This window comes from Mesocricetus auratus, unplaced genomic scaffold (genome assembly GCF_017639785.1).
Source record: "Mesocricetus auratus isolate SY011 unplaced genomic scaffold, BCM_Maur_2.0 Super-Scaffold_100691, whole genome shotgun sequence".
In the NCBI taxonomy this organism is placed as follows: Eukaryota; Metazoa; Chordata; class Mammalia; order Rodentia; family Cricetidae; genus Mesocricetus; species Mesocricetus auratus.
Window position 1 is genome coordinate 22,002,906 of NW_024429267.1, and position 27,965 is coordinate 22,030,870.

The following is a 27,965-nucleotide window of genomic DNA, read 5'->3' on the forward strand; positions in this document are numbered from 1 at the left end:
AGCTACTTTTAGTCATGCAACTGGATGTGGAGAGGTTTTGAGCCAAGGGTCCTGTTGCCAAACTAAGATTGACACTTATAAACTAGAGTCAAAGTCTCATCCACACTGACAGTTGAGTGAGGTGATGGAGTAGGTAAAGGCTGCCACTTAAATTCCATCCTCAGGACCTACATTGTAGAAAGAAGCAACAGACTCCTACTAGGTGTACACCAACCACCACACGCACGCTAAATAAATATAAATGTAATAGTTTTTAGTTGTATTGACAACAGAAAATGCTTATACTGTGAAGGGTTTTCCTTCCCATCTAGCTTTCAAAGTCACAAACCTACATTCTCATTTTTAAAGGGTTAATTTTTGGGTGTAGGAGTACAGCTAGTAGAAGAATAATTGCCTAGCATGTGCAAGGCCCTGACTTCAATACCTAACACTGGAAAAAAAAAGTTTAATCATTTCTTTAACTAGGATAATCATTCTTCTAGAAATTGAGTAATTTTTGAAATCAGATTTTAAAATGACTTCATTGTAAAAAAAAAAAAAAAACGCTTTCCAATACTCACAAATAAATAGAAAGAAAACCACTTACCCAAATCCAAAATTTTCCAAATTTTGATAATCTGGTTTTATATATGTTCCCCAACCAGCCCCCTTGATTAACTGTTTTAAAGTGAATTCCAGCATTTTTCTGTTAAGCTTGGGTGTGAACACAGAAATTAATTTCTAACTGCTTATTTATTGTTAGACTCACCTATTTCCTACCTCTACTAAGCATATGTTGGGTGTGACCATATTCTTTTTTTTAATTATCATTTTTTCTTTTTTTATTATTTTCATTTTAAATAGCTTGTTTTACATGTCAATCCCAGTTCCCTCTCCCTGCCCTCCTCCCCCCCCCCCCGCATCTGCCCACCCTATTGCCAATTCCTTCCACATAGGGGATATCTAGAGTCTGTCATTTCACTCAGGATAGGGTCCAGGCACTCCCCTAAGGGTCCAGGCTAAGAGAGCATCCCTCTTTGTGTTATGGACACATGATGTCTGTTTGTATTCGAGGGATAAACACTGATCCACTGCTCAGGGCCCCATAGGTTGCCCAGGCCTCCTCACTGACTCGGGTGTGACCATATTCTTGACAATGCATTTAGTCTTGGAATTGACTGGAGCCACGGCTATATGACCTTTTAAAGAAACCCTTTGATTAGAAATATAAACTGATAATCAGTGGAATTATTTCAGCCCTATCATGATGTTTCATGACACCTAACCAGCAAGATGACATTTGAAATGTCCAATTAAAATTCAAGGGTGACCCTGGTTTTCCATAATGTTACAAGTGATCCCCAAAATCTCTATGCTCAACTGGATCTCATGGACCACGATCGCTTTATTACTGTCCAGGTAAACATTTAGTTTTCCAAAGATGACATCCTTATTTTTTTTTGTTGTTTTATTACAAATACTGGTATTTCTTTTTAGAATCTTCAACTCCAAACCAGGCCGAACCTATTCAGTTTTCAAGATGCATAGCACAGAAATTACCTGTTTGGGAAACCTTATTTCCCAAAGAAAGAATGAGTGAAAAGCTCCTAGCAAACAAGCAAGGAGCTGCCCATACTATGTGCTTCTAGATAAACTCTGTAAATCTCTGTAGTCACAAAGCATTCAAGTATAGTAAATTTGTTATTTCTTCTAAGTAACTGTGTAGGCATTTTGGTGGGATCGGGATGGAACAGGTATTCTGGCACTCGGGAGACACAGAATACTGAGTGTTACACAGCTCAGGTGGAAAGGTATCCTGGAACTCGGGAGCCAAGCACTGCCACAGGTTGCAGTAAGCTTAGCAGCTTACAGCCTTGCCTCAGGGAAAGGCTTCCCCAGTGTATCAGCTCTGCTCCGGCAGGACAGGGTCTTCCAGCTGGGGATGTTCTCCCAGTGTAGCAGTTTTGCTTGGCAGGAGGTTTCTCTGGCGAAGTTGCTACAGTTCAGCTCTACTCCTGGAGAGCGGAGAGCCCAGTGTAACAACTCTGCTCTGCCAAGGGAAGATTTCCCTGGCAAAAGTGTTACAGCCCTGCCCGCTCTACTCTGCCCATGGTTGCCTCTGTGCCGCCTCCGCAAAAGAAGATCTTCATCCAAAGCTCATCCAATGGCTTTATTGGGAGGGAAGAATCCAGGAGAGTTGCTGCCCTCTGCCAGAGTGGCAAGAGGACAGCCGGGTGGCACGAACAGCCACAAGCTTAACAGCCACATAGGGCTTCCAGGGTGGGGATTGGTCAGATTTTAATGCTGAGCTCAGATTGGCTAGAGCTCTGCTCGAGGATTGGTTAGCTTTCTGGACATGATTAGGGTCAAATGTGGCTCTTGTTTCAGGGCCAAAGTGTGTTTCTTTCTCTGGTCCTTTTTAGCTTTTTGGCTACAATTTTAGGGCCAGGGTGCATTTCTTTCACTGACTCTGATTCCAGGGACAAAGTGTGTTCTTTTGGCACTGGTTTCAGGGTCAGGATATATATATTTAGTTCTGGTTGCAGGGCCAAAGTGTTTCTTTGACTCTGCTCACGGTGTGTTTCTTTGACTGGTTCCTTTCCCATACAAACTATATATTTATTTTCTTTCTGTACCTATGACAGACACCTTAGGATAGGGAAGTATTTATTTGGCTTACACTTGCTGGTCATGGTCTTTCATTGAGAGAAGTCATGGCCAGAATTCAAGTAGGAACTTGGCCAGAAACCATAGAACACTGCTTGTTGTCTTGCTTACTCACTCATGCTTAGCTACATTCCTTATACATCCCAGGACCACATGCCTAGGGACTGTTTCTGCCCACAGTGGGCTGAAGCCTCTTACATTGGTTAATAATCAAGGCAATCTCCACCTCATGCCAATCTGATCTGGGAAATTTTCAGTTAAGACTTCCCTCTCAGGTGACTCTGGACTATTTCAAATTTGACAGTGAAAGTCAACACTATACTGAGTGTCTTTTGTTTTTGGTTTCTTGGATTTTACTTTGAATTTCTGCATCTTCATTGTATACACAATTCATAATATACAATAGCCAATAATTTGTGCCTTTTTTTTCTTGGGATATGTCTATTAAATAAAGGGACCATGGTCACTTCCGGAGGTATGTTAGGGTTGCTCTCAATGATGGTCATAGTTTTTCATACTTTCGTAAGACTAATAGTGGCATATGGAACCATTGATAGTTTTCCTGTTGAGGGAAGAAAACAAAAGGTAGGTTGCATTCAAATAATCATGTGACATTTAGATATCAGCTTTGCCCTTTTCTAAGTCTTTTTAACAGTACTAGTTGAATATAAAATGAAGAAATGATATGACTTATAAAAGGTCACAGAATACAAAACAAGCCTAATTTAAATTAATGAACATATCTTTTCCCCACTCATATTCTTTTTTGCCACTTGACTTTATTATGTCTTTTATAATATAATTTTCTTAAATGTCTTTTGGCACCAAGTGCAAAGGAGGGTCTGAGTCATGCAATCTACAGCTTTGGCAGTTCCACACTTAAAATGGGAAATAGGGGCTGGAGCGATGGCTCAGAGGATAAGAGCACTTGGTTCTCTTGTAAGATTTCTTACAGGAAAGCTATCAATGGTTCTGTATGCCACTGTCCGGTTCCCAGTGCCCATGAAAGTTGGCTCACAACTGTAACTCCAGCTCCAGAGGTTCTGATGTCCTCTTCTGACCTACATGCATGTAGTGCATATACATGCCTTCAGGTAAAACACTTGTACATATAAAGTAAAAATGAGTACATCTTTTTTTAGCTCTTTGTGAATTTTGTAGAATGTATTTTGATCATACCCTCCATGTCCCAACTTTTCCCAAAGACATGCCTTTTCCCTTCCCACCCAACTTTGTATCTCCATTAACGTTAGTTTCTGCTGCCTAAATATTTTTGGATGTGTGTTCTTATACTGAACGTGGTTGATTTACTGACCCTTCCTTTCCCGGTAGTTGGTATTTGCCAGTATCTCCTTGGCTAGGGGTAGAATTTTTGTGTCCTTTTCTCCTCTCTATCCTGGGGTTTGTTCTGACTTGGGCTAACACAGGTTTTTCTTGCACATTGTGTCTTAACCACTGTAAATTCATATAGTTACTGCCTGACTGTCTCCAGAGATCACATTTCCCTGTAGTCATTCACTATCTCTGGCTGTTATGCTTTTTCCAGTTCCTCTTCTACAATAACCCCTGAACCTTGGGAAATGAGGGAATGGTATATGTCTTAGTTAATGTTTCTATTGCTGTGAAGAGACACCATGATCACAGCAACACCTATAAAGGAAAACATTTAATTGGGGCTGGCTTACAGTTTCAGAGGTTTAGTCCATTATCAGCATGACATGGAGCAGGGCAGCGTGCAGGCAGATATGATACTAGAGAAGTAGCAAGAGTTCTACTGGATCCACAGGTAGCAGGAAGTAAACTGTGTCCCACATTGAACATAACTTGAGCATATGAGACCTCAACACCCACCCCTAAAGTGACACACTTCCTCCGACAAGACCGCACATACTCCAAGGCCACACCTCCTAATAGTGCCATTCCCTGTGGGCCAAGCATCAGATACATGAATTTTTTTAATTAAAAAATTTCCTTTTATGGCTGAACATTCTAGTTTCTTTTTCTCTCTGTACCATGGCCAGTTATGGGTCTTTGTGTTGATCATCAGCTACTGCAAACACAAGCATCTCTGATGAGGGTGGAGAGGTGTCTATGGGTATAATGATAATTCAATAGGATGGTTTAGTACTATGTCCATTTATCAGGATAATAATAGTAAGTTTTTCCTAGAACTTATGATCTGTATAGCTATAGCTACATACTCTTAACAAAATAATAGATATAAGTATGAATTTTATCTTGCTGAGTGGGACTTAATTCCAATCAGAAAATAATGGGTTACTCCCACAACATGTGTCCCATTATTACACCAATGGATATGTCTTGTCATTATTGTAGCTCACAGGGTGTAGCACCTTCAAGCACTGTGAAAGCTAGCCAAGAGAGACAACGTTTTCAAGTCAAGGCCAGCTTGATTTCTCTATGTCCAGTGACTCAAGTATGTGGTGTCTTCAACAATAGGGTCTAACCATTAAGTTATAGTAGGTAACCAAGTTCATTAGCAATTGTAATGTTTGGGGCTCTTTGGGACCTCAGGGTCCAACAATTCCAAAGTAATTCCAACATTACTTATAACTGGGGTTTTTAATTTGTTAGTGTATAATGTCTAGTTGTTATCACTGTAATTAATGATTAACTCTATGTACATAGATATATTTTATGAAACTTCTACAGTAGTAGATTTTCTTATGAATTTTTGGAAAGGCAGTGTTCTCTATCCCTTCCAATTTCTCTCTTCTGCCATGCCCTCTTGTTGGTCACATCACCCAGTTTATCACTTCTTGATCCATAATTCCCTTTTAACCTTTTATTCCAGTGTATTCTATTTTGGGTTAACACACTCACAATGTCTGTTTCCAGTTCTATCCATTTAGCTTAGTATTTCATAATTTCTCTTTTTCTTAATAGGGGAATAATATTCCAATATGCGAATATATCCACATTTTTCATGATCCATTCATCTGTTGAAAGCCAGCTAAACCATTTCCATTTCCTGGACATTGTGAATAAAGCTACAATGGAATAAGGATAAGCAGTTATTTCTATGGTAGGTTATAGGGTCTTTGTGGCATATGCCCGAGTAGTATAGATGTGTAACATGGAAGATCTATTTGCAGCTTTTTGAAGTCCTTCCATGATTTCCATAGTGGCTGAACCAGATTGCACTCCCACCAACAGTGAATAAGTGTCCTCTTTTCCAGCATCAATGCTAGCATTTGTAATTGCTTGTTTTTGTGTTTTGTTTTTATTATTTTGCCCTTAGCCATTTTGATTTAGGCAAAAAACTAAAAAGTAGTTTTAATTTGCCCTGACAGCTAAAGGTGTTGAACATTAAAAAAAGATTCTCAGTTATTTTATTTCATTATTGAAAATTCTCAATTAGTGCCATGTCCCAGCTTTCAGTAGGAATGTTAGCTTTTGTTGTTTTTTTTTTGTTTGTTTGTTTCAAGATAGAGTTTCTCTGTAGCATTGGAGCCTGTCCTGGAACTCACTCTGTAGATCAGGTTGGCCTGGAACTCACAGAGATCTGAGTGCTGGGATTAAAGGTGTGTATTACCACTGCCCAGAAGCTTTCTTAATACTTAATTTTTTGTTTGTTTGGTTTTTTGTTGTTGTTGTTCTTTATATGTTCTAGTTACTAGATCTCTGTTAGATATATAACTAGTAAAGATTTTTCACCGTTCTATAGGTTTCCTCTTCACTCAAGTGATAGTGTCCTTTGTTGTCCAAGAACCATTTTAGTTTCATGAGGTTCCATTTATTGATTGTTTGATTTAATGGCTGTGCTAATAGGGTCTGCTTAGAAAGTCTTTCCTGTGCCTATGAGTTTAAGTGTATTCTCTACTTTCTCCTCTATCAAATTCAGAATATCTTATGTTAAAGTTCTTGATCCATTCAGAGTTGAGTTTTGTTCAAGTCAGAGATAAGTATTAAATTTCATTCTTCTACAAATAGCTCTGCATTTGTTGTTTGTTCTTCTACAAATAGCACCATTTCTTGAAGATGCTGTCTTTTTTCCAAATGTGTATTGTTGGCATCTTTGTAAGAAATTGGGTGGTCTGTAGAAGTATTGGATTACATGGGTCTTAAATCTGTTTTTATGCCACTACCTTGCTGTTTCCACTACTGTGGCTGTATCATATATCTTGAAATCTAGGATGCTAAATACTTTGTCCAAACCCACATCCTCTTATCCAAATTTCAATCATCATTGAGATCTTTCTGCTTTGTTAAAGGGTAGGTGAGCAGAATCATCAAAAGAGAATAGTTTATCATGAAGTGGTCAACGTGCTCTCTGAATGAGAAATGACATCTGTTGATTTCACTAGACATGTGTCAGGGGATAACCAAAGACAGACAACTGAGAAATTTGGAGAAAAAGTTGATATTCCAACTTTCAAAATGGTTTTGACAAGACTATCAGAGACCATTTAAACAATCCCCATTATAAATCAGCCTGGAGATTTCATGACCTGCTTAATATAAGGAGTCTCCACCTTGTATTCTGTCAGGCCCTTTTCTCCATGATGGGCTGACTGAATGCTCTGAAACTATGAGGTAAAGTAAATCGGGGTGGGATGGGGTAAAGAAAGAAGACGAAGAATGGGAAGAAGAAGGTGGAGGGGGAGAGGGAGAGGGGAGAAGAAGAAAGTGTAGAGCAAAACAGGAAAATTTTGTAGAGTTAAATAAAATAACATAGACAAGAATCATAGTGGCCTAGGGAATTTAACCTAACAGCATTACTTTCCCACAAATAAGAATAGAGATCTTTACTCAGCTCATTATGCCATCATGAGGACTGAATTGGACAATACTATTTATAATAAAAAGCAAAAATTATTTACTTAAACACAGAACTGAGCACTGAGAATGGTCAAACACTATTTTATGTGTTTAATAAATGTCATCTTCATCTTCACAAGATGCCGTGATGAAGGTACTGTTTTTATTTCCTCACCTTAAAAATTAGTGAAGTGAGGTATAGAATAGTAAGGTACTTTGGCCCATACTTCAAGCTAGTAACTTGGAAAGCCAAGAATCAAACCTTGGAGAACCAGCTTGGGAGTCCCTATTTATCCAGTCAATCATCTGACTCCTGTGTTAGTAGTATGTGCAAATCTTTCTCTATGTGCAGAAGTAGCCACATATTAAGAACTTAGTAGATGCTAGGTTCTTACTGTTTTCATACTGTCATCTGAAAGGGTATCTACTGACCAAAGACCTGTCTCATATTGGATTTATCTGATACAGTGTTTTACTTTCACCTAATCAACATCACTCTAATCGACACCAAGGATGAGTAACAAGTCCAGTAATTTCTTCAACAAATTAGCTTTGTTTGGCATTATAATTATTAGTCACATGAGAAGATTGGATGATCTTAGAGGTCTACATGATCTGACAATTTTACACCGCTTAACATCATTCTACTTGATTTCCCTCCAATCAAATTGGCATTTTCTCTGTTTTATTTTTATATTAAGGAATTGTACATATGAAGTAAAAAAATACAATAAAAGAGTATAATTTGTTGAATACTTATCAATGCATATACCCATACAACTACAACACAAATAAAAACATAGAAAATTTGCATCATCCATAGAAAGTTCCCTCGATTTTCTTGGAAAGAAAATCGCTTTTCTTTTTTACCCTTTTTAAATTTAAATTAGAAACAAGCTTGTTTTACATGCCAAACATCCCAGTTCCCTCTCCCTTCCCTCCTCCCCTGCCCCTCCACCAATCCCCTATCCCATCCCATTTCTGCTTCCCAGGGAGGGTGAGGCCTTCCATGGGGGATCTTCAAAGTCTGTCATATCCTTTGGATCAGAGCCTAGACCCATGTGTCTAGGCTGAGAGATTATTCCTCTATGTGGAGTAGCCTCCCAAAGTCCATTAGTGTACTAGGGATAAATACTGATCCACTACCAGAGGCCTCCAAACTGACATCCTCATTCAGGGAATCTGGAACAGAAAATCACTTTTCTAAACTTTGTCTTATGGATTTATTTTACTTGGTTTTTGATTTTTTTAGATAGATCATAGAGTCAAATATTCTTTCACACTTGACTTCTTTCCCCAGCTGTGCCATTGTAAGATTCATTCATATTGTTGGATGTGTCCATAGTTTATAACCATATATTGTTTCTTAGTGTTTCACTGTATGGCTGTTCTATAATGTAGTTTTGCATTTGCCTTTAGGGGGACATTACTTTGCTTTTAGTTGGTGGCTACTAGGAATAAGATGGCTATTGTTCATGATCATAATCATATGGCTGTTTACTATGTACAAGTGTTTTGGGTATATATTTAAGGACAGGGTTTATGGGTTAGAGGTTGAACATATTTTGGAGATTAGTAGATAATCCCAAATATTTTCATAGTGATTACACCATTTTACCCTGCTACCAGAAATTGATGAATTTCCAATTGTTTCACATCCTTATAGAAAAACTTAATACTTTCAGAGTTCAATTTTAGCAATACTGTTGGATGGTGTCTTAGTTAGGGTTACTCTTGCTATGATGAAACACCATGACTAAAAGTGACATGGGGAGGAAAGAAAGGGTTTATTTAATCTCACGTCCGCATCATTGCTCATCACCAAAGGAAGTCAGGACAGGAACCTGGGAGGCAGGAGCTGATGCAGAGGCCGTGGAGAGCTGCTACTTACTGGTTTGCTCCTCATGGCTGGCTCAGCTTTCTTTTTTGTTTGCTTGTTTTCTTTTTTATATTAATTTCTTGTATTTAACTTTTTACCCATGTTTCTCCCAGTTCCCTCCCCTCCACCACTCCCCCACACCCCCAGCCCTCCACCCCACTCCATCTCCACTCCGTACCCCAGGGAGGGTAAGGCCTTCCATGAGGGATTTTCAGAGTCTGTCATATCATCCCAGGCAGGGCCTAGGTCCTCCCCATGAGTCCAGGCTGAGAGAGTGTCTCTCCATGTGGAATGGGCTCCCAGAGTCCATTTGTATGCCAGGAATAGATACTGATCTACTCTCCAAGGTCCCATAGATTGCTGAGGCCTCTTCTCTGACACCCAGGTTCTGGGGCAGTGGGGGGGGGTTGTCTGGATCAGTCCCATGCTGGCCTCTCAGTCATCAGTCCAGGGTCCAGGCTTAGGTCAGCTGCCTATGTGGGTTTCGCCAGCCGGGTCTTGGTTCCTTTGCTCATCGTTCCTCTTTGCAACTGGGTTCCAGGAGTTCAGTTCAGTTTTAGCTGTGGGTGTCCACCTCTGCTTTTGTCAGCCACTGGATGAAGTTTCATGCATATCTCTCTTAGGGTCTTCCCTGCTTCTCAGACTCTCTGGCGGTGGGATTATAGGTTGGCACTCCCCTAATCCATGTCTAAAATCCATATGTGAGTGAATACATACCATGTTTGTCTTTTTGTGACTGGGTTACCTCACTCAGGATGGTTTCTTCTAGTGCCATCCATTTGCTTGCAGATTTCAAGATTCCATTCTTTTTTCCACTGAGTAGTACTCCATTGTGTAAATGTACCACATTTTCTCTATCCACTCTTCAGTTGAGGAGCATCTAGGTTGCTTCCAGGTTCTGGCTATTACAAATAATGCTGCTATGAACATAGTTGAGCAGATGTCCTTATTGTATGAGTTTTCATCTTTTGGGTATATGTCTAAGAGTGGAATTGCTGGATCTTGTGGTAGACTGATTTCCATTTTCCTGAGGAATCTCCATACCAATCTCCAAAGGGGCTGCACAAGTTGGCACTCCCACCAGCAGTGGAGGAGTGTTCCCCTTTCTCCACATCCTTTCCAGCATAAACTGTCATTAGTGTTTTTGATTTTAGCCATTCTGACAGGAGTGAGATGGTATTTAAAAGTTGTTTTTATTTGTATTTACCTGATGGGTAAGGATGTTGAGCATTTTCTCAAGTGTCTCTCAGCCATTTTAGACTCCTCTATTGAGAATTCTCTATTTAGTTCTGTACCCCACTTTTTAATTGGATTATTTGGTGTTTTGGAGACTTGCTTCTTGAGTTCTTTGTAAATTTTATAGATCAGCTCTCTGTCAGATGTGGGGTTGGTGAATATCTTTTCCCATTCTGTGGGCTGTCGTTTTGTCTTCTTGACTGTGTCCTTTGTCTTGCAGAAGCTTCTCAGTTTTAGGAGGTCCATTTATTAATTGTCAATCTTAGTGTCTGTGTTACATTCAGAAGCTGTCTCCTGTACCAATTCATTCAGGGGTACTTCCCACTTTCTCTTCTAAGAGGTTCAGTGTGGCTGGATTGATGTTGAGGTCTTTGATCCATTTGTGCATGGTGATAGATATGGCTCTATACTCTGTCTTTTACATGCCAGCATCCAGTTACACCAGCAACATTTGTTGAAGATGCTTTCTTTTTCCCATTGTATATTTTTAGCTTCTTTGTTAAAGATCAGGTGTTCAAGTTGTGTGGGTTAATGTCAGGGTCTTCGATTCGATTCCATTGGTCCACCTGTCTGTTTTTGTGCCAATACCAAGCTGTTTTCAGGACTATAGCTTTATAGTAGAGCTTGAAGTCAGGGATGTTGATGCCTCCTGAGGTTCAGCTTACTTTCTTATAGAACCCAGGACCATCACCCTAGGTTTGGTGGCGACACCCACAATGTGCTGGGCTCTCCCAATCAATCACTCCTTAAGAAAACATTCCACAAGCTTGTCTAATCTTATGGATACATTTTCTCAATCAGTGTTCCCTCCTCCCAGATAACTCTAGCTTGTTTCAAGCTGACATAAAACTAGTCAGCACAGATGGGTAGTGGATTTTCATTATAGTTCTAATTTGCATTTCCCTGGCGAGACATTTCCTGAGTCAATTCTGAATATATGTGAAACTATGTTATATCTGGAAGACCTTGGATGGTTGTAAAAATATTGAAGAATCAGGTGAAACTGAAAAGACTTACACTACCGTGCTTTAAGACTGCCCTAGAGCTACCTACCATCATGAGGACAGCATGGAACTAGGTCCAGATGGTACACCTAAAAATATGAAGCCACCTGATTTTTGTCAGTCATGTTAACCAATCAATGCAGTAGAAAAAAAGTTCTTCTCAATAAAAAGTTCTGGTGATATTGAGTTTTTATATTAAATTTATTTTTGTAGAAGTATCTAAATTCTAACAATAAACAATAAAGCTTTTAAAAGTCAAACTATTTTCATGATTGTGAGATAGATAAGAAAAAACATGGAGAACAACATCATAGATATGAAAATTTGATGTTATAAATCAAGCAAGAATGTCTGGTGACCAATAAAATAAGCAGTTTTTAGATTAAATAGCAGTTCACAGCTAGGAGAATGGATATGTACTTAAAACATACTTATCTGATAAAAGAACGTGTACCCAGGAAATATAGGTTGTAAAAATCTCTTATAGATCAATTAAAAAAAATCTAAACAGCCTGGTGAAAAGGAGTTGGTTAGCATTGATTGTCTACTTGATGGTATATAGAGTCACCTAGAAAAAAATTTCTGGACATGGTAGTAATTTCTAGATTCTATTAACTGAGAAGCTGGGAAGACTCATCCTAAATGTGACACATCCCATTGGCTTGAGCCTCGATGGCACATGAGTGAGGAAGGGAACTAAGCATAGTCATTCGTCTTGATCTGCTTCATCACTGTGAATGCAAGTTGATCAGCTTCCACTTTGCCTTCACCACCAGGATGTGTTGAACACTGCTGTTTCACACTTGCTAAACAATAGCAATTCTAGTAGGTGTTTTTGGGTGCGATTTCAATTGCTTTTCCATTTAGGTTGAACATGTTAATAAAGTCAGGGTTACACCCTTCTTTCTAAGCTTTCCTTTTATTTCTTTTTCTTATTTTAAGCTTCATAAAAGTGTTGGATAAAAATACTGAGAGCCAGCAGACTTGCTTTTCTGTTGATAGCAAAGGAAAAATATTTAACCTTTCACTATTAAGTCTTGTGTTTATTGTGGGCTCTTGTAGATACTTTAAGTCACTTTGGAGTCTTTTCTTTTTCTAGTTTCCTGCAAAGGTTTTGTTTGCTTAATTTTTTATTTTTATTTTTTTGCATTTTGTTTTGTTTTTTCTACTAAGTGAGATGATCACATGGTTTTCACTTTTAATCTATTAATATGGTAAGCAACACTGATGGAGCTTAGAAAGTTAAACCAACCTTGCATTCTTGAGAAAAACTTCTCTGAAACTCTACCCTTTGGTCCAAATTGCTATAAGTTTTTGTTATGAAAATTCCCATCTGTCCTCACAAAAAATAATGGTCTGTTGGTTTTTCCTTGTACAGTTTGAATTGGTTGTTGCATATCAGTGAAATTAGCATCACAGGATGAGTTTGGTACTCCTTTTAAATTGTCTGACAGTTTATTTTTTGTGTTTATCTTCTTGAATATTTGGGCAGAATTCACCTATGGAGTCATTTAGACTTGGTGTTTTCTCTGTGGAAAAATTAATTCAATATTCTATTATTTAACAGATACATGAAATTTAAACAATCATTACTTTTCTCTGAAAGAGTTTCACTACCGTATGTAAACGACCTCTTTATACAGTTTCATGACTACAAGCTTCAGCGCCTTGGCTTTCCTGCACTCTGCACTAGCCTTTACTAGTGTCCATTTGGAATCCTCTGTTCAGCAACAATCTAAAATAGTTTCTGGGCAACAACTTAACACAATGCTTGTGCTCGTCTGATTTGTATTTGCTCTTGTAAGTCATGGTCATCCATTGTCTGGTGTCTTATGTTTCCTTTCTTTCTTCTCTTTTGAGATAAGGTCTCACTATGTAGCCCAGGCAGGCTGTCCCTATGTCATTCTCCCAAGTACTGCAATTGCAGATATGAGCTACCGATTCTAACCAAGTCTAATCCGATAAGCCAGTTTCTTAAAAAACAATATTTCGTACATTTTATTTATTTCAGACAGTAGAGAGAATTCTGTTTCTGTTATTTCACCTTGGCTGGAAGCCTAAGTCCATTCTTCAAGTTTTAAAACATTCATCTTCCCAAAATCTGAACAACTTACATCTCTTTCACTGTAGTTAAATTTTGCTTAGTAATACCTTAAAACTTTGACACACTAAAATAAAAAATATATAAATAATAAAGTAACTTTTCTCCAGGAAGGGTAGACGCAAGCTTTCTGCTGCTTTCTTTAGCTCAGTTCTTGACTCATAATTTTCACTGATTAGCTAGCTTCACAAAAGGTTTTCAGTGCAAGCTGCTGGGATCAACTTGACAGTAAGACTTTGTGTGATGAATGCATTCCCTAATTTAAAAAAAAATAATCCAAGAAAAGACTTAACCACCATACCCAATTCTCTTCACCACTGCACCATTCTTTGCAAGAAACTTGGAAACCAGCCACATACTCCTTTGTGGTCACTTTTCCCACCATAACAAGTTGGAATGTCATAAAGACATGGCCTTTTTTTTAGCTATTCAAGAAAAGGGAAAGTAGAAATTCTTTTCTACATGGACTTGTGTAAAGAGTGAGTAGATATAGATATAGATATAGATATAAAACTCAAGAACTAAAATTTGAACATTAGACAAATTTTAGGCTTAACCTTTTGAGGTGTCAATAAGATCTGCCATCTAATATTTAGGCTTGATCATGTCCTTTGTGGATAATGTGTACCCCAGGCATTTACTACAGGCTGGAAAAGATCTTCTCTTCTGACCTATCTTCCAGTAAGCATTATTCCTACTGGCAGGTAGGATATTATATTATGGGAGTTGGACAGACTTCAATGGCAGAGAAAGGCTGCACTCCCAGCAGGTTCATTATACACAGAATGCTGCAAAAGAGTTTCTTCCAAAAAAACAAAACCCAAACCAAAAACTCTGTGATTGTGTGTGTGTGTGTGTGTGCCTCTGTATGCATGTGTGTATGCATGTATACACATGCAGAAGTGAAGAGTAGAAGAGGAAAATATGCTCATCTCATCAGCCAGGAAGCAAAAGCAGAAAAAAAAAAAGGAGATCACAGTACCATTATCCACTTCACCAGCACAGTCCCAGTGACCTAAGGAACACTTGCCAAGCCCTACCTCATAAATGTCCACGGATCCCAAATAGCATCACCTTTGGAGTTGAGCATTTAACACAGGAGTCTTTGGAGAACATTAAGATTCCAAACTATAGAATTACTCAGGGAGTGTTTGTGTTCATAAACTGCTGTAGTTGCTTTTCAGCGTAGAGAAACGGAGCAACCAGACAATTGTCAGAGTACTACAGAATTACACAGAGGGGAAATCAGGAATCCAGACTAGCCTCGGTACTTTTGGTTTATGTGCTGTCACATTCCCAGCTGTAGCTGATGGTTTATCACCAGAATAACCAGGCCTTTTGGTAGCTTCAAAAGTATACTTATCTGGCATTTCCTTTAATTTTTTTCTTAAATTAAAGAAATAAAAACGCACTCAGATGAAGCCTACCCCTTTTAGTCCTATAACATATTTCTAAGAAATTAACATTTTAAAAAGACAAAATTAGTAGGGCAGTGGTGGCTCACACCTCTAATCCCAGCATTCAGGAGCCAGAGGCAGGCAAATCTCTGTGAATTCAAGGCCAGCTTGGTCTACAGAGCAAGTTCCAGGACAACCTGGTGTACATAGCAAGTTCCAGGACAGACTCCAAAGCTACACAGAGAAACTCTGTCCTGAAAAGCAAGAACAAATAAAAATAAAACAATCAAACCAGAGCCTTTAAAACAATTTATGTTTATGATACTCTATTTTTTTCTGAATAGTTTTTACAAAACACTATTTCAAGTTTTGTTTTGTTTTTTGTTTTTTGTTTTTTGTTTTTTTAGACAGGGTTTCTCTGTAGCTTTGGAGCCGGTCCTGGAATTTGCTATGTACACCAGGCTGGCCTCAAACTCACAGAGATGCACCTGTCTCTGCCTCCCAAGTGCTGGGATTAAAGGCATGCATCACCACTGCCTGGCTTATCTTTTTCAGCTTTAAAGTTCGAAGAACATGGTATGTCATTTTGTTTTGTGTATATGAAATTATTCTTTTATAGGGCTAATCACCTGTCACTTCACAGTTACTGTATTAATTACTTTTCTCATTGCTGTGACATAATATCTGACAAGAGCCAAGAGTGGTGGCTTATGTCTATAACCCCACTACTCAGGAAGTTGAAGCAACGCCACCATGAGTTGGATGCCACGGAAGTCTATATAGTGAGTACCAGGCAGCCCAGCTCTACACAGGGGGAGCAGAGGAAAGAATGAGAGGAGAAGGGAGAGAGTGGGGAGGGGAGGGGAACTGAGCAACTCCCCTCACCCCGCACATCCTTTGACTGTATCTATGCCTCTCACGTGCTCTATGTCATGTTCGTTTGTGGGGTGACTCTGCTGAGCCATTGCTGATGTCCTCTCTTTCTGACATCTCTTTGCCTCTTCATGCACTTCCCACACCCCCCTTTTTTTTAACACTTGTTGGATTATTAAATGTTAAGCTTTTACTGGAATCATGTTTTCTAGAAAGCTCTACTAACCTATCTCTCCTTGTGGCCACTGTACCTAGGTGGCCATTTCTGCCCCAACATGGTCCCTTGAGCATCGGAATCAGACCTAAATCCCCATTGCTTGTCTCAAGACTTGACTTGGACCAGCATCTATAGAAGGTACCAGACCTTCTCTGGGGCACTCAGATGCTGGTTCAGATCCTGGCTCTGCCACTTGATGATATGGACAATTTCTTTTCTTGCTACTAGCTCGCTGCTAAGTAAAATTGTCTGTGTACTCCATAAATGGAGTTCTAAACTACCAGGATAAATTGATCACACAGTCGTTATCCCTCTGCCCCAGGGACAGCAGGGCAGGAGAAGCTTCTTAATATCTGCAACCTGAAGCCAGACATGGTGGCTCATGCCTATACCCACCCCCAGAAATTTGAGGCTGAGTCAGAAGGATTGCTTCACGTTTGAGGCCAGCCTGGGCTATATAATGAATTCAAGGCCATCTTGCGGTCTCATAGTGAAGCCTCATCTCAATAAAGCCCAATAACTAAATGAATTAAAAACATGTGACCTGAACCTGGTGAATTCAAGTAGCATAGGAGGGAAATTACACTGGAGGTTTTATTTTTATTTATTTGTTTTTTAGCTGCTCTCTGATGACTTCCTCCACTTCTGGCACAAAGCCACGTGGAATACAAATACTGATATTTTATTTTGAGGTTTAAACCCAAGGTGTTAGACGTGATAAAATGCAAGTGGGGCTGGCAAGAGTGGGAAATGGTAGCAGAACAAGGGGAGGCCTCTTCACACTTTCACCACTTCACCACCAGCCCTGAAGAGGCAACCGTGCATCACAGGTGGCTTGGGGCTTATCATCTTGGAAGAAAGAATGCCTTGTGGCAATTTGTGGAGAGAAAGAAGATGGAATTTCTCTATCTCCCATTCCCCCATTAGTTACGTTCTACACTGTGTGTATAAGCTCACTTCCAAGCCTAGGTTTCTGGGGCCACATGGAATGCTAGATTCTATGTTCTGTGTCACTCTATTCAAGTCTGGTGAGAAGAAACCAAAACTCTGGGCATGTGGCTAGTAAATGCCAGAGAGAAGCGGACATCGTACATATAACAGGGTCAATATAATTCAGCACTACTTTTCTGATTTCCTACTAGATGACTAACATGCAGTGTTCAAAGACTTTCCCCAAGATTATATTACTACTGAGAGCTGTTTCAAGATATTAACATAGTCTGTCTCTGGAAACTATAGAAGATCCAGGTCAAGAACTTGCCACACAGACCTGACCACCTAATCCCAGAACCCACAAAAAGCCAAACAGCTTGAATCTCTAATCTCAGCATTCCTACTAGAGATGGGAGGTGGAGAGAGATTAGTAGGAGAGTAAGCCTGGGGAATGGAGGCAGATAGAAAAAAGAATGACCTTGCCTAAACAAGGTGTAAGGAGAGAACTAACCCTTGAAAGTTGTCCTCTGACCTCTATGTGTGGACTCCATGTGTCCATAGCATGCCCACCCCATGAAAAATGTTAAAATAACTTGGACTTTATGGAGCATGAAAAAGAGATTCACTAAAGCTTTTCCAGCTGCAGAATGACATTAAGAACTTTTCAACAGACCCAGTATCTCTGTGCTATCATCTCATTGACAAAGTGGCAGAAGTAGGTATCCAGAGAGGCACAGACAATAGAGATAGGTTTTCAGGTTCTGAGGAATCCTGATGGGATCTAGAATTTCACTTGGCTTTCACCACCACCTACCAACCACCCTCTGTCTCCATCTAAACTCTACCTACTGAGGAAATGAACTAAGCAGGCACCACCGATCTAGATTTGAAAAGCCAAAGCCAACCGGTGAAGAGGAGAGTGCCTTGAAGTCCAGGAAGAAGAGGATCATGCCTCTCTCAAGGTGACCAGAGGTTCAGGAATCTAAGCTGTTCCTATGGTGAAAGGCTAGACTGTGATTGCCCTTTGCACATATTCTCTCTGAATGCTTCAGCAGATGCCAAGTTGGCCCTCAACTTCTCTTGATACCCAGGAATGTGTTAGATGTCCAGTAGCCCAAGTGTACTCCACTGCTTCTGAATGATAGAATTGTGTCCAAGGCTGACACTGACTCCTCAGAATAGATGACAAGGTATTCATCCTCACCATGGATCAGCTGCACTTTCCAGGCCTGCTTCGGTCTGGGTGCAGGAATGGCCTTGGTGGTCTCAAATAGATGTCCCAACACCATAATGCTCCTCTTTGTAAAGATTGCTGAGCCATATTATAATCACTGTTTATTTCTGGTAAGCACATCTTTTGATTTAATTTCCTTTATGACATTCCACAAAGTTTCTTCAGAGTAAAGAACAGTACAAGTTAAAGCATAATCTAAAAGTATCTTTCATCAGGCTAGAGAGATGACTCAGCAGTTAGGAGCACTTATTCTTGCAGAGAACCTGGGTTCCATTGCCAGCACCCATATGGTAACTCACAACTCTCTGTGACTCTGGTTCTAGGGAATCCAATGCCTTCCTCTTATCTCAGTGGGCAACAAGCATGCACGTGGTACACAGACACACATGCAAGCAAAACACTCATACAGATAAAAAATAGAAAATTAAAAAAATATTTTATCATCCATTCACATCATTTAATTTTGCATGCATATCTCAGATTCAAATTATACTTAGTTCTTACTTAGACTGTTTCCCATTTTAAATATTAAATGCAAAAATTAAAATTGTGTGTGCGTGTGTGTGTGCATGTGTGTGTGTGAATGTGTGAGTGTGTGTGTGTGTGCATGTGTGTGTGAGTGTGTGCTGTGAGAGTGTGAATGTGTATGTGTGTGTGTGAATGTGTGAGTGTGTGTGTGAGTGTGTGTGTGTGTGTGTGCATGTGTGTGTGTGAATGTGCAGTTCTTTGACGCAGCAGAGTCAATCTACCAAAGTGCATTTTACTATATTATTACTATTCATGGGTTCATGTGACATGCCACTTGTGTCATCTAATAAATTAAACCAGATTCTGATTTGTACTAGCAAACCTTTTTTTAACTGATAAAAGACTGGCCTTATGTATTTTTTAAACTTAGTAATCATTAACTATGTCCATTATAACCATTGGATGAAGTATTTTTCCCTTGAAAGGAAACTCTCTGTGTAATATAAATATAAAATATCAGGATGAGAAATGAAAAAACAATTTAGTAGTGGCAATTATAGTCTCAAAAGTAATATGTGATTATAAGATACACTATTAATATATTTTATTTATTTATGGATATAATGTTAATGACAGAGATAATATTGTTTGGTCATCCTGGCATGGGGTTCTCCTTGAATAGTGGTAGGCAGTTGGTTGCACAGGTGGCAATAACAAGTTGTAGATCTTAACATGATATAACTACTATTTTAAGAGCCATTTCTGAAACCTAATCAGATCAAAGGAATTGAAACTGATCTGTTGGTATCAAACTACAATTTCCATGCTTCTTCTTGCTAGATCCCTAATAAACAAAAGTATTCAATTACTTTTTTAAAAATTAAGTGTATTTACATAATAAAATTTTGCTTTATGAAAGGTCACATTAACATTGACATGTTAGGAAGCAATTATTCATAAAAACAAAATATGAAAGATGAAAAAAACCCGATGTATTCTTGACCTAGAACACTCATCTTAGGCAAGAAATGAAAGTCAATTAAATGGTAGGCTCTAAAATTAAAAAAAAACTCAATGCTGTTGCTATCTATAAATCAATACCTCTATCAATTTAATTGGTACTAGAATAAAAGCAAGGGTATATAGAGACGTAGCTGGCTAAAACTGCTGTAGATGTATTACTTATCTTGCCATTTCAGTTATCACGAGCTTCAAAGCACATAGTTTTCAGCTTTTACAGAACTGAATCATACAAATGTTTGGACATTTTGGTTCATTGCAATCCCAATTAGCCCCTAGTTTCTATGGGAGTTGAAAAAGAGCCTCTAAAGTGACAAGGAAACCAGTTGCTTTTTTGTTTGTTTTTTTGTTGTTGTTGTTTGTTTTTCGAGACAGCATTTCTCTGTGTAACAACCCTAGTTGTGTTGAATCTCACTTTGTAGACTTGACTGACCTCAAACTCACAGAGATCTGCCTGCCTCTGCCTTCTGAGTACTGGGATTAAAGGTGTGCACCACTGCCTAGCACCAATTGCTTTTAGTATACTTCCTGGTGGAAACCTCTCACAAAGACTTTGAAGAGTTCTTTTCTTTAAAACACTTTAAAAATTAAATAAGAACAAAATTTACATAGTCTTCAATCAACAATGTACATGAATTAATTATGGACTTGGAGTTTTCATAAAGAAAGGAATAATAGTCATTAAACTATTCAGTTGAGTCTTCTATACTTAATTTAAAACTTTTAAAACATAAATTTATTTGAAAACAATCAACAATATACATGAATTAATTATGGACTGGGAGTTTTCATAAAGAAAGGAATAATAGTTATTAAACAATTCAGTTGAGTCTTCTATACTTAATTTAAAACTTTTAAAACATAAGTTTATTTTAAAAAAAGTCCTAATGAACTGATAGAAGCACATACCAAACGCATGGATCTCTGAGTTGCATGTTGCCAGCAATTCACTCATCTCACAGGAGCTTTAAGAGGTGGGGAAGGAGGAATGAGGTAAATGAAGATTCTTTATTTTAATTGGCAATAACTTATTTTAAATTTTTATTTTTAATTTTAAATTTAAATTAGAAACAAGGTTGCTTCACATGTCAATTCCTGGTCCCTCTCCCTTTCCCTCCCTCCTTCCACACCCTTCCACCAACCCCTTCAATATCTCCTCATTTCCCCAGGGAGGGTGAGGCCCTCCATGGGGGTGTCCATAGTCTGTCATTTCATCCAGGGCAGGGTCTAGACCCTCCCACTGGCAATAACTTTATATTATCAACATAGTTACATACCTTTTTTCTTTCAGCAGTAAATCATAACCTAAGAGTAAATATATATGCATGATATTTAAGAATTTTTTTCAGAATAGTGTAGGCTATTATCAGTTGTGACACCATGATAACATGTGGCATGTCATAATCCATGCTCAAGCTTGATCTCTTCAGTTCCCTTTAGCCTGACAGAATTTCTATCCATCTGAGAAACAGCAGTGATTTTTGCTTTTGTTTTTTTCCCTTGTAAATATACTTTTTGACTAAAACCACACTTCTTTTTTATTTTCTTGTAAATTAAAAATTGCTTTTCTAAAAAGCCAGCTGGATAGTCAGTGCTTTAATGTTTTGATGGACAGATATTCAATGCTTTAATGAAAGGCTTTCATTTCATAGGCAAGATCCCAATTTAACTTCAGAATTAAACATCAGATAACTGCTGAACAGATGCTCTGTACACACAGGTTTGCACATGGGTAGAGTGACAATGGATTCCTGCTCTGCTAGATAGCTGTTGAGTTTGTAAGTAAACGTCATTGTAAAACATAGTTCAACATTAGATACACTGATCCTGAAGTGAAAATGACCCAGAACTGAGAAAGCACAATATGCCTTAACTTTTCTGAGTATCATTCCGTCCTCAAGTCACACTTTTGGATGTTAGAGCAAGGGCAGCACATTGAGAAGGCCTGAAACATCATTAAATAACTACAGCATCAATGATGGCATCTGTATGGCCACATGGCACAGCATCCTGTACTTAAGGCAGCCATCAGCTCACTTGCTCTTTCTCTCAAGGTCCTGGTTGCTGATGCCTCGATTGTGAGCTCTGTAATGCCTGCTAGATCAAATCATTGAAAATTCTAGTATCATTTTTTACATTCATTTTTATTATTTTTAATTGGTGTGTGTGTGTGTGTGTGTGTGTGTGTGTGTGTACCTGTGCCTGTGTGTGGGTATTACATGAGAATATAGCTATCCAGGTCCAAAGCACTGGACTTCTCAGGGAGCTGAAGTTACAGTAATTGTGAAGCAACCAGCTATATGAGTGCTGGGAACTGAACTTGGCTCCTGTGCAAGAGCAGTATGTGCTCTTAACTTCCGCACTACCTCTTCAGCCATCATAATGCATTTTTAAAAGATGTGCTTTATTGGTAATTGTGTGTGTCTCTGTGAGGGGTATGTCATATGTGGTCAGGTGCTGGATCAGAGGCATTGGATTCCCCTGGAACTGGAGTATAGGTAATTTTGAGTTGCCCAGTTTGGGTTCTGGTAACCAAACTCAGGTCCTATGTAAGAAAATATGCACCCTTGAATACCAAGACATTCCTCCATACCTGATAATGCATGTTTTTGGTATGTTTTTTTAGATCAGCCATTCAGTCCTGCTAATTTAGGCTTTCCCATTTGACCTATTCAAATCAATTGTTCACCTGATATCTTACTCTTGCAAACTTCAGTTTTAAGGGGTATTCAGTGGTAATAGAGCGATATCAATTCTACCACACTTAGGAAAAAGGAGAATTAAAGTGGCTCTTGTAGCTGAAGAAAGTGTTGGGCCCTCAAATTTTGTTAGGGAAAGATACAGTTAAGTCATGGGAAACTTGGAAACATAGATGAAGGTCAATATTAACTATATGGACAGAAAACTAGCATTTTCTAGAAGAGGAGTGTGAGGTACACCATTTACAGTTATCGCCTACATTGCAAAAATTACATTTTTATCAACCATCCATAAAAACTCTGTGGCACTGTAGGTTGGAAAAATCCAGGGGTACACGTGCCATGATCACATGTAATCAGTGAAGGTGTTGCAATAGTGTACCACTGACACCTTCTAAGATTTTGCCCTGCAATGCTAACTATAAAAAGTCAATGGGTTTACAAAAATAACATTGCAATTAAAATATTTTAACTCAACACAGTAACTCTCTGCTCTCTTCACCACTTCAAAAACACAAACACCCCTTTACTGGTGCACACACCTAATCTCAGCATTTCAGAGGAAGAATCAGGAGTATTTTGAGTTCTAAACAAGTCCTGGCCACATAGTAAGTTTGTGACCAGCCTGAGAGTAGGTCCTTTTTTCTGAATAGTAACTGTGCAATCAACATCAATAACAAAATACCCACAAGTAAAAGGAAATACAAATGTTTGTCTATTTTGCTTGTACATAGTTTGTAAGTGTTTTGAAAGCAGTCTATAGAGTCTAAGGAAAGATGAAAATGTCAGTATGTGGTATAACAGCTTCCTGTGATACTGGAATATTCTATTCTGCAGGTAAACTCTTTAAGGCAGAAGGTAAACAACTCAGATTAGCTTCAGGAAGTCCCTGAAACTGATAAGATTCACTAGACCCCCTCTATGATCGAGTAAACAATAAAAACTGATTTCAGGGTTGCTGCAAAGAAGACTCTCAACCTAGTCAAGCTGCAAAGAAGACTTTGAGAGCAAGCCAACTGTCTGAAAGAAACAGAAACCAGCCAAGCTGCTTGTAAGAGGGTTAGAGCTACTGAGACATCTGGAAAGGACCCTCTCCAGTTTGTTGAGCTGCCTGTAGGCTATACAGTGTAGCCTGGGTTCCCAACTTTGTGCATCAGTGCTACAATGGGCTTTGTGATGCTGCTATCTTTGAGTTATTTATGCTCCTGTAAACAACTCTCATCCATATTCCTGTAAGTAAACCTCAATAAAACTAATTGGTTCACCAAACTGAACTTTGGTGGTATCCATACTTTGGTCTGCTATGCGTCCCCTACCTGGGGTGAATAGATGTGGGTGTTGTGACTCCCCAGGAAAGGTTTTGTCATGCAACACAGAGTGAAATAGTTTCTGACTTTCTGACTATTGTTAACAAATATCCAAAACACTAGACTAGCTGAGAAATTTTTAAAAATATTTTATTTATTTATTGTGTATACAGCTTTCTGCCTACAGGCCAGCAGAGGGTACCAGATCTCATTCAAGGTGGTTGTGAGCCACTATGTGGTTGCTGGGAATTGAACTCAGGTCCTCTGGAAGAACAGTCAGTGCTCTTAACCGTTGAGCCATCTCTCTAGCCCGAGAAATTTTTCCATAGGGGAAAAAGGAAGAAAAACCAAGCAAATAATAATAAGAAATATGCTTTCAAAAAGAATAAATTGGTAGGGTGGGAGCAGAAAAGGCAAGTGGAAATTATTTTGGGATACATTTGTAAGTCAAATCTGTTTTATATCATCAGAACAAAGAGAATATAAAATCAGAGTTCATACAGTTCATCATAATGTTCATATCAATCCTATTATTGTTATATGGTCATGTGACTGCCAGTGGCAAAGCTAGAGACTAAACGCATGTTCTCTGGCTGCAAATTGCACTCTTTCTCTTACTCCATACTGTCTTCCATTCAAGCTGTTTGTGTACTTCCTGTATGCTTAGAATGAGACCATCTACCTCCAGCACCTACTAGCTAAGTGACCACAGGCAAATTACCTTAATGTCTTTAGTTCATAACATTCACCCATGCAGAAGAAATCATGGCATCACATCTGTCATTACTAAGATCTTAGAAGATTAAACAAGGCAATGTTCTATAACAGTAACATTTATATGTTATAAGCCATTGTTGTTAAAAACTTATATATAAAAAGATTGATGAGATTGCCAAGTCAATAGATATTATTTTTAAGGACTAGTAGGAACCTCAGTTGGAAATAATTGCTTTCTAAATTAGACATACTCTGGGACATTGTTGAGTTATCATTGCAATCAGCTTATGTCTCCTCATCTTGCTAAGGGTGTCATGAAGTGGGTAAATTCAGAGCAGATTAATAACATGGTTAATATGTTGAACAGATAAGACCCATGAGAAAAGATGGTCTGAAAGTGTGAAAGCATTAGTCTGGAGACAAGAACTGTCTCTTAATACTTAAACCATCATCATAAGAAAAGGGTAGATAAGTATGGTGGTTTGAGAATGTCCTCCATAGGCTCATGTATTTGAACACTTGGTGGCACTCTTTGGGGACATTTAGGCGGTGTGGCCTTGTTGGAGGAAGTATTTCACAGGAGGCAGACTTTCAAAATTTACAAGGTTGTGCTGTTTCTAATCTCTCTCTCTCTCTCTCTCTCTCTCTCTCTCTCTCTCTCTCTCTCTCTCTCTCTCTCTCTCTCTCTCTCTCTGCTTTGTTCTTGCAGCTGTAGATGTGTGCTCTTAACACCCTGCTCCAGTGGGCATACCTGCCACATACTCCCACTCTGTCTCTGACATTGTGGATCTAACCCTTGTGCTCTGGTAAGCCAAATAAAGTCTGCCTTCTCTATATTGCCTTGGTCAGGTTGGTGTGTTACACAACAACAGAAAAGTAACTTATGCAACTATTTTTGTTCCTGTTCTTTGAAAAGCAATGTGAAAGTTATTATGAAAATATAGTCTAGATATGAGAAAGAATTCACTGGTAGAGTTGTTTATTAAAGATTAAAATAGATTACTAAAAGACATAGAGTCTTCTTTGTTAATGACTTTTCCAAAGAAAATGGACACAAATCAATTTTGTTTGGTCAATAAGGGATACTTGCAATCATAGAACAAGAAATGCTAAATTTGTGGGATCTTCTTTCAAAATCTCCCTGGATAATTTCCTCTACTAACATAAGAGATGTAGAATTTTTTTCTAAATATTTTTATCCAAATATGCAAACTATGTGAATGTATTACTATTCTACAGTAGTTTAAGTTGATTTATTCTTGTTAATATGCTTATATCTAAGTAGGTAACTTTTGTAGTACTTGACTAGATGCCCATGAATTTGTGTGTACTTTGGAAAATAATGTGGTATCCTTTTGGTGAATATATTTGCAAGTTACTTGAATATAATTAACTGTTCCTTTTGTTATTCCCATAAAGTATTTTGTCAGAAGATCTTGGTTATTTCTCAGTTTTGTAGCCTTTAATAATATACACTACGTCTTTTTTTCTATATGTTTCTTTAGTGATTGAATAAGAGGCTGTTTCAAACCCCCTGTTCTCACAAACTGTGGTGTGAAGACTGTCTTGACCGATGTGCTTTGTTTTCTGCCCCTTTCTTGTCAGAGTGTGATCAGGTAGTCAGACTGCTCTACAAAATGGAAGTGAGCCAATGACAAGAAGCCCTGTTTCCTTATTCACATTGACGGATACTGAACTGAGTGGTTTCCCATCAGCTGAGTAGAGGGTAATATTGATTAAAAGAGTTACTCACTTTTAGTTTTCTTCTTATTGAAGTCATATCCTTATCATTTATTCTTACATGTTACCTATATTCCTATCTGTCCAAGGTTTTCTCTTTTATTGACTCCAGACACACCTTCTATAGTCTCAGATGTTATTCCCTTGTCCACTCTTGGTCTATTACATTCATCTTTTATAAGTGACTCTTAGGCTGGTAGCTGACATCCTTACCTTATTAAGTCACTCCATCTAAAGACAACTCCCCATTTATTCAAGTCTTCTTTAAGTTGTTTAAAATGGTTTTTAACTTGTCTCCAAAAAAAGATAAGGTCTCTTACATTATAAGTGGTTGTCCCTGTAGAAACCAGCATTATTAGTAATTTAATGTACATGTTCTTTTAGTTCATGCCCTTTATGTAGTGCTCATAAATCTCTTGAGACTGGGTACATGTAATGTGATCTGAGCAGTACCTAAACTCCTCTCTGTAAACACGGGTAGTGATGTGTTCTATTCATTAAACTATTTTTCTCTTCCAAAATGCTTCTAGCAGATAGTAAACTCTAAGAGGTGATTCCTTTTGAAATAAGAAGTTGCCCAATCATAATACACTTAAGTAGTTAGATAACTCAGTTCCTTCTTTATATTACAGAAATTTATTATAACTTCCTAATGTGTGTCATACTGCCATGATGTCTAGTGTGATCTAGAAGAACCACCTCAAGGCAACTGTGAAATAAAAATTACATTCATAATAATTCTAAATTACTATTTTTCTTTTCCCACTGTGTTGCTATCCATACTGATGATGCAACAAGAATGGTGGTAAAACAGCCTTCCTTTTTAAGCAAATATGAGTCGAGACAGTGCTACCAAACTGGACTAGTGGACATATCCTTCGTTGACATGCATTCCCAGCAAAATAAAGTAATGGAAAAAGTAAAATATAATTAAAATATTAGTTTCATTTAGTAAGGAATATATTGAGCAGGGTGTGGTGGCACTCACCTTTAATCTCAGCACTCAGGAGGCAGAAGTACATGGATATCTATGAGTATGAGGCCAGCCTGGTCTCCTCAGCAAGTTTCAGGCTGCTAAGGTTACATGATGAAACACTGTCTCAAAAAAAAATATATATATATGTATGTATGTGTATATGTATGCATATGTATGTGTGTGTGTATATAATGATATAATGTGTATGTATGTATATATGTATATCATGCATGTATGCCGACCTTGTCACCAAGGCCAACGAGAGCTCGGCAGAGAAGAGGCTCACCCTGTCACAGATCTGTGAATGGATGGTGAAGAGTGTGTGTTGGCATTTCGGGCGGATTTCGGCACCAAATGTTGGTGTTTCGGGATGGGACAGGATGGAACAGGAGTGGGTCAGGTATTCTGGCACTCGGGAGTCACAGAATACTGAGTGCTACACAGCTCAGATGGAAAAGTATCTTGGAGCTCAGGAGCCAAGGACTACCACAGGTTGTAGTAAGCATAGCAACTTACAGCCCAGCCTCAGGGAAAGGCTTCCCCAGTGTATTGGCTCGGCTCCGGCAAGACAGGGTCTCCCAGCTGGGCATGTTCACCCAGTGTAGCAGTTTTGCTCCGCAGGTTTCTCTGGCGAAGTTGCTACAGTTCAGCTCTGCTCGTGGGGAGTGGAGATCAGGGAGCAGAGTGTAACAGCTCGGCTCTGCCAAGGGAAGGTTTCCCCAGCAAGTGTTACAAC

The 27,965-nt window shown here is 38.7% G+C and overlaps 1 long non-coding RNA gene across 2 annotated transcripts in view; it reads left to right on the plus strand.

The window, feature by feature from the left end:
• LOC121137639 overlaps positions 1-26,269 on the plus strand; it is a 34,259-nt gene extending 7,990 nt beyond the window's left edge. The window contains exons 2-3 of one of the 2 annotated variants that reach the window (XR_005874926.1): positions 25,223-25,319; positions 26,119-26,269. This is a non-coding gene — a long non-coding RNA (uncharacterized LOC121137639). Of the gene's footprint in view, positions 1-22,909; positions 23,722-25,222 lie in introns of those variants that run through there. The other variant, XR_005874927.1, reaches the window with a different exon arrangement.
• The last annotated feature ends 1,696 nt before the right edge of the window (positions 26,270-27,965 follow it).